Source organism: the organism of the source record quoted next, unplaced genomic scaffold (assembly GCF_019419815.1).
Source record: "Pyrus x bretschneideri cultivar Hongxiangsu unplaced genomic scaffold, Pyrus_bretschneideri_v1 Contig63, whole genome shotgun sequence".
Lineage (NCBI taxonomy): Eukaryota > Viridiplantae > Streptophyta > Magnoliopsida > Rosales > Rosaceae > Pyrus > Pyrus x bretschneideri.
In genome coordinates this window covers 1,377,191-1,384,906 of record NW_025999802.1, presented here as the reverse complement: position 1 = coordinate 1,384,906, position 7,716 = coordinate 1,377,191, and positions in this window count along the sequence as shown.

Here is a 7,716-nt window from a genome sequence, read left to right as displayed (position 1 = left end):
ATTCCATGGATGCACCGAGGAATGGAGGGTGTAAGTTGCGCCGTATTTTGATAAACGGCTCGCGCTGTGGTAACGGAGACAGTTTCCTTTCGGCCTCTTGTGTAAAGTACTCTAGACGAGCTCTCGTTTCCCCAGGCCGGAGAAGGATCTTAATACGTTTCTCAGCCTCCTCAATGGTGGTTTCGAAATCAGCATCCGCTACTTTCTTGCCTTCGGCTAACTCGGTCATGATAGTCGGGGTTGGCCGTTCGCTACTATCTTCCACGGCCTTTTTTGGTTGCCATTGGTTGGCCGGGCTGGCCTGCGCTTCTCGTCGCCGAGCCATGCAATCTATCCGTTGACGACGACGTTTTTGGGATTTGGACAGCGCCGTATACAAACCTGTCGGAGAATTGTAACTGTACCAGCGTTGATCCGATGTCCTTGGTGGTTTGAAAGTTTTGCGATCAACTGGCGAGCCCGAACTGTTGGCATTGCGCGAATAATAATCCTCATTATAGAAGGGTGCGGCGAAGTCAAGACGCCGCCTGACCGAGGTCTGTTCTTTCGGCTTTACTTGTGGGCCGAGTCGGTCGAACACTTGACGTCGTGGACCTAATCCCTTTGATGACGCCGTAGGGGCCGTTGGTGGGGTTGAAGATTTCTTCCCAGGTTCAACTGTTGTTTTACAATGGTCACATAAAACCTTCGATCCACAAGTTTCGTCGGAATTTGACCTCGTCATCGGCTCATCGGCGGGTCGCACCGATTGTTCCGTTGGTGGTGCATTTGAAAATATATCAAGCTTTAGTCTTGTTTGACCATTCCATTTACGGATATGCTGCACCGGGACATATTCGGCCTTCCCTTTGTTTCTGGGAAGGTGAGCATCCACCATACCAATCGTTGTGGAAGGGAAAGGATTAACATCGACCGCCATCTTTTCCGGAAATTTCAACTTTCCTTTTTCGATCCAACTTTGAATTGTGTCCCGGAACACAACACAATTATTGGTTGCATGCTTATTAGAATTATGATATTTGCAGTATATCTTTCCTTTTAATTCATCGGCCTTAGGGATAGTATGTCCCGGCCGAAGCTTGATGATTTTCGCTGCCAATAATTGATCGAAAATTGCATCAGCCTTGGTGATATCAAAAGTGTATACTTTTGATAACTTACTCGTTTCCTCGGTGGCCAAACGGGTTTTGGCGTCTTTGGTATTTACTTGCGCCAAGGCCTTGCAAACATAGGGTTTGTCTATTATTATCTCGGCCGCATCCACACTAACATACTGAGGGTCTTCACTTTCGGCCGATGCATAGCTCACCGTGGGGTTCTTATACAACGTCCCCCGGGATGGTGACTTGGATATCTTTTCTTCTCGGAGCAGATACTCATATTGTTCGACGTGTTGAGCAAGTTCGTACATATCTCGAATATTTGCCCCCAGAAACTTCTTTTTGTACTCCACGTCTAATCCGTTAAGGGCGATCCTGACGAACTCCACCTCCGGGAGTGGTACTCGGCACCAATTCCTGGCCGACTTAAACCTTGTTAGGTATTCCATTGGAGATTCGTCAGATGCTTGAGCCATCCTGGCCAACGATGATACGGACATCTCCATCCCTGGCCGATAAAATTGTTCATGGAACTTTTCGACCAACTCTTCCCAACTTTGCACGGAGTTGGGTGGAAGATTAATGTACCAGGCGAAAGCTGAGCCTGTCAGTGAAAAGTTAAACAGCCGTAGTTTGTAGAAATCGCTATTGACGTCCCCACACTGCGCTGTGAACCGAGCCACATGTTCTAGTGAGGATAAAGATGATTCTCCGGCGAAGAGGCTGAAATCGGGGATCTTAAATCCTCGTGGGTATTCAAACCTTTCTACATAAGCTGGGTATGGATGGATAAATTTTGGAAACTTCGGCCCTTTCTTCAGGGCCGAGTCAATCATTCTCTGGACTTCGGTGATGTTTACGGAAGCGGCTTCTTCTCCCTGGCTTGGTCCCTCGGCTCTATTTCCTGGTCCTCTTCTTTCCAAGAGGACTGGTTGTGGCCGAGCGGACCCTCTCTCGGCTGGGATGGGCAAATTCGTCGGGAGCTGCCGAGGCTGGCCGACCTGGCCATCTTCGAAGGCTTTACTAACCAGTAGTTCAAGCATTCGGGTCTGTGTATCGCTGTTACTACGTATTGCGTCTAGCAAATCATTCATCTTCTGACCAATCGACTGCTCGACCTGACGATATTGTTCATCTAGTCGTCTCCGAAGGAATGTCCTAGTTGGTGGATCGGAACCTTCCCCACCATCGTCATCACAATCTTCCACAATCCCTTCCATGAACATCCCAGCTGTTTGATTCGGGACTGCGGGGTTGTAAGGTTGCCCGCCGAGACAGACTTCATTCTCTCGGCGTATTACACTTGTGGCCTCGGGCGGCGCTATTATGATCGGATTTTTTGTAGAGTGCAAATCCTGCCCAAGGCCTTGCACTGGCAAGTCAGTCGTTGACTTTCCCATGGTTGTTTTCTGCTTCGTAGACCGTGTCTCAATGGTCATGAACTCCGAAGGTTTAGCACAAATGGTCCCACTGGGCGTGCCAAAATGTTGACCCTAATAATTACAAAACCTACGTGGCGCGCAGGCCGAGTAACTAGTAAGCTAACTACGTCCTTCGGTTGAATGCGGGGCGTGCCAACTCGTCGGCCGAGCTCGGCCGAGGAGTACAATTTGTTGATGTCGCTTGGAGCGCGTCGTTGACTTCTGTATCTTGCGATTGCGACCGAGGAAGGAACGCTCTCGGTCTCTGAGTTCTACAGCCTGAAGACAAGGCTGCTAATTCTGCGGAGTTCAATAATCGTCGGAGCCCGATTCGGTCACCGTGATTATATTCGTGAGAGTATAAGCACGTCGAATCGAGACCAAGGTGTATGGGCACAAGTACTCAAACGTGATGTATGTCTTGATGGTAAACGTAGTTCGGCCGTCGGAATGCCGAACCCTGAAACCTACTTGCGAGTATCCAATCATAAAACCACTCGGCGTCCTGTACGCCGAGCAATGTGATTCGTAACACCTAACTATGCCGAGAAAGCTTAGCAAGGTGACCTCTGCCAACAAAGGTTCGAAAACCTTTCTCGACCGAGACTTGGATAGATAATCGGTCGACCTCGACGCAGTGCTGTTTATCCAAACTGAAGGTGCTTCTCGGTCGGCTGATTCTGCGGCAGCAGTGCTGTTTATCCAAACTGAAGGTGCTCGCCGGGCGCTTCCACAGTGCTGTTTATCCAAACTGAAGGTGTGTCGGCAGGAAAAGAAAAGGAAAAAACTCAAGGTGTTTGAGAGGTTTTGCGCAGGGCAATTGTATGCTGATTGTGAAGGTCCTTTTCTGTTGCATGATTTCTTGTATTTATAGTCCCCCATTCCTTGAATCTGACTCCGATTTGGATCGGGAGTCCTTTTCCCAATTCGCCTCTTCCTCGAACAATCCTACTCCTACTGGGATTCTGAATTTTCCTTCTTTTCGGGACTTCATTCCTTGCTGGTCGAGAATCCTAATTGCATCAGGATTTCCTCGACCTTTCTATTTATCCGGATTACCTCTGATGGGATTTGGCCGACCCTGCCAGCTGGCCCGGGCCTTATTATTCGGCCCATAGTATTTATCATCTCCTTGGGCCGAGCACATCCTGCTGCTCGGCCCAGCAATAATATTTCGGGCCCAAACACAGACTCAGATGATTTGCAATTTATGGTTATGGTGTCTCTCTTTGATCATCAAATCTTAATCAACAAGAAAGTGGACGAATCTTGTCCTGTTGAAGAATGATTTACATGTAACGAGTTCATTATTTTTTTAACATTTTGATCTAATAATATATAACGGTAAATCTGTTCAATGTAAATTGTTTTTTAAATCGCAGTTTCGGCTGGGCTCCTTTCTCTGCATCAACTTTCAACACGCGGTGCAATCAAGCACACCAATTTCTTTGATCATTACTACTGTACATTTAAGTATTATGAGCTCAAATTTGAATTTGGGCCACAGCTTACGACTATGTAAAATTGGGCTCACAAGGTCGGTAATGACCTAGAAATACTACACATCAACCGAAGCCCAAACTACTTGTGGTTGTAGCCTAAAGTTTATCTTTGGGAAAATTTTGCGTAGGATTGTCCGACCATGTTAAATCGGAAGTTTTTTTTTAACACAAGTATGGAACTCTTGATCCCATATAATCTTACTAAATGTGAGAGGTGTTCTAATAGGACTGTCTTACAGAAGATTTAAGGTAAAGTCTCCAAATGATGGCTTCTTTTGAAATGCAATCATCTATATAGTGCGATATAAGGACAACTTATTTTGCATAAAGTTTCATAAATCACACTCCTCTATGTTTTTTGAAAGGGTGGTCCTATCCACACTCCCCTCTCAATTTTCGACCGTCGGATCACATGAATTGAAGAATATAATTGAACAAAATTAACAAAGGTGTGTGTGAATAGAACTACCCTTTTTGAAAGCTTGAACGTGGATAAAACAAACCTGAGTTTAGTCAAATTGACTAGAGCCCAATCAACTTTGAATGTCCTCTTTACAGTTAAGTTTAATGTAACATAAGATATCGCTTGAATAAAAAAATCTCGAACGTGAATAAAAGTTCAAGTAGTCCCCTTGTTTTCAAACTTTAGTCACTTCAATTTCCATTATGGTTTAGTCTTTAGGCCAAAGCCACTTCCTTTTTAGAAAGTTTCTTCTTCTTTAATCTTTGGGTCAATTTTTAAGTAAGACTACGGAGTTGAAATTACTCTTAGATTAGTAATTTTACTTGGTCTCAATCAATTCACAACATCCAAGCAAGAAGGAGATTGGAAGAAGGAAAAACGTGAAGAAATTGGCAAGTTGGAAAGGAGGGAAGGAGAGTAGAGCAAAATGGTCAAAGATTCTCGAAACCATGCTTAAAGAGGCAGGAATTAAGGCATGCAGCACGTCGTATTCAGGATGTCCCGACATGCAAACAACTGTTCGCAAACGCACGAGTGATTCCGACTATTTAACAACGACACCATATTATTCATTACTTGCATTCCCACGTATAAAATCTCATCCATTAATTCATTATCCATGGAGTTTGATAGATGTTTGTGAAGCAAATTTGCTGGTGACTGTTGACAAATGCGGCTAACCCTGCAGAATTTGATGGCAACCAATCACTTCCTCCAAGCTTCCATCATTACTCTCACTTGGCTTCTTAACCCAAAGTTGCTAGCTATTTTAGTCTGATTTGGCTTCCTCGTAAAATAAATAACTGTTACTCATCAATATTTTAGGTGATTGGAACAATAGCTCACTAGCATCGATATTGTCTTCAACTTGCATATTATTATCTACCAAAACATTGAACACATACAACGCTCAATCTCAAAAGAAAGTAATTTCTACACGCTCTATTTTACCTTTTGCCCGCTTCCCTTGATTTTAGTTGTTGATTCTCTTTTGATCTGTTCAATTGATTGATTAAGAAAAAAAAATAAAGGTAAGGAATGTGCAGGAGATCAATCAATATTTATAAGTAATTTTTCTCTTAACAAAATATCTCGCTGCAATGTATGGTAGGACGAACAATTTATTATATATTGCATTCTATTTTATAAAACTTTCCAATATGAGAATTTAAAATGATCGGCAATACCAACTTCCTGCACAAATACTTTTGTTTTAAGGAAAAAGGAAGAAGAAGAAGAAGCTAAAGTCTCACGTCTGCATTTTGCTAGATTAATATTTTCGGCCCCCATAGTATTGAGACTTTTTAATTAAAATAGTCTTTGAGATTAACATTACTCCTTAGAGTGGTCCTTAACAATAAAATTGATAGAAATGGTCTCAGAGTTTATCCACAGTAAATCATTTGGTCTTTCCGTAAATAATCTGTCAATATCCTTATTAAATTGTAATTGAGCGGCCATGTGACCATCTTTTTAAAAGTATTTTCGTCAAACCAACTCCTTCACTTTACAAGGATATTGACAAATTTTTCACAGAATGACGGACGGAATGACCAAAACAATTTACGATGGATAAACTCATGTATCATTTCTATCGATTTTCATTATCAGAGAGTAATATGAAGAGTTATGTCAATCTCAGACAGCTAATTTAACTAAAAAAACTGATATTAGTGATTCTTTGCGGAATGGGGACAAAGTAATTGGAGTATGGGATGGAGAAAAGAGCATGATGAAGGGTTTCGAATAAAAGTAAATCTCTAGTACAAGGGGTCAATAAATTATAATTTAAGTTTTCCAAAAAAAATTAAAAATAAAATTGTAATTAAAAAAAAAAAAGTCCTTAGTTAAATTCGAACAAGTTGATATTAAAAAAAAAATTATAAGCGCACCATTATATATTATTGCATGTAATTTAAACATCAAAGATTATTTAAAATGTACGTGGGTTTGTCACATAATGTACGTAATTATCTGGTCCAATGCCCTACGACTAAGATGGCTCGGGCGGCCATCAGTGCTTCCCTCTCATTCTCTCACTAATCTCCTCCTTTTTACACCCAAAAACCAAAAGCTTTTGACCATTTCCTTTAATCAAATTATGATTTAAATGTTAATTAACAAATAACAAATACGCGGATCCATGTCATTATTTTTTGTTTCCACAACCCTTGACATATTGTTTTGTGGACATTTTTTTCATAATGTATTTTAATGATTTGAGTATTCTATCTTTTAAGTCTTCCTTTTAAAATCATGTTTATAAAAAATCACCCAAATTTGAAACCCTATGATATTTGGATTAAGAGTCTAGGGTTTCTTTATAAAACCATATTCGTCTATTTTCTTCACTATAAATGAATGTCTTAACGATTTTAGATTTGTCTAATTTTTTACTAGGATGATCTATGAATGGTGTTTTAAAAGGTACGTGGTTTAGATCGTGAAAATACATTACAGAGTGAACCCTACCAAACTTATGGAAAAATTATGAAAAAAAATAATATCACGGATCTGCTCATTTTAAAATTATATTTTACTAAGAGATGGGGCAGGACCACACGGGAATCTGGATTTTTTTTATGTTCTGATTGTATCTTACATGGTATTGATAGGGCAGGGGATATTTTGTTTTATTTGTTTATTTATCATGCAGCATTAGTGACATGCATATAATTACAAAACTTTTTAAGTCCAATCTAGGTGGCTAAAATATAATACGATATAATGCACAAAATGAAAGGAAATTTAGGTGCTATACGAATTCCCCAGTCATAATTTATGATATGTTTCTTTTTAAATTTCAACGTGTGCAAGCTTAATCCAACTAACATTTTAAAGAGAAATTTTGGCATATAACATGATTAGAGCAACTTTCACATTGTATATGATCAGTATGAAGTGACCAAAACGCAAATAGTATTGTACTTATATAAGCGGTATCGTACATGTGACGCTATTGAAGTTTTTCAAATTAAAGAGAGCCCTAAAGTTGTATTCTATGAAATCACTAAGGGATGACTCAGTGGTTAGGGTAGAATTTCAGGCACGTATCCTATACTACACGTATTGAGTTCGATTTTTGGCGTCGGTAAATCGCACGAGGTGGCAGGAAGAAGCTGAAATACCTCTTTGAGTCTTTCCAACCTCCAAAATGATCGACTACCATGACGAAGTCACCAATTTATCATAGCTTTTTTTAAACAAAAGTTGTATTCTATGTAATTATT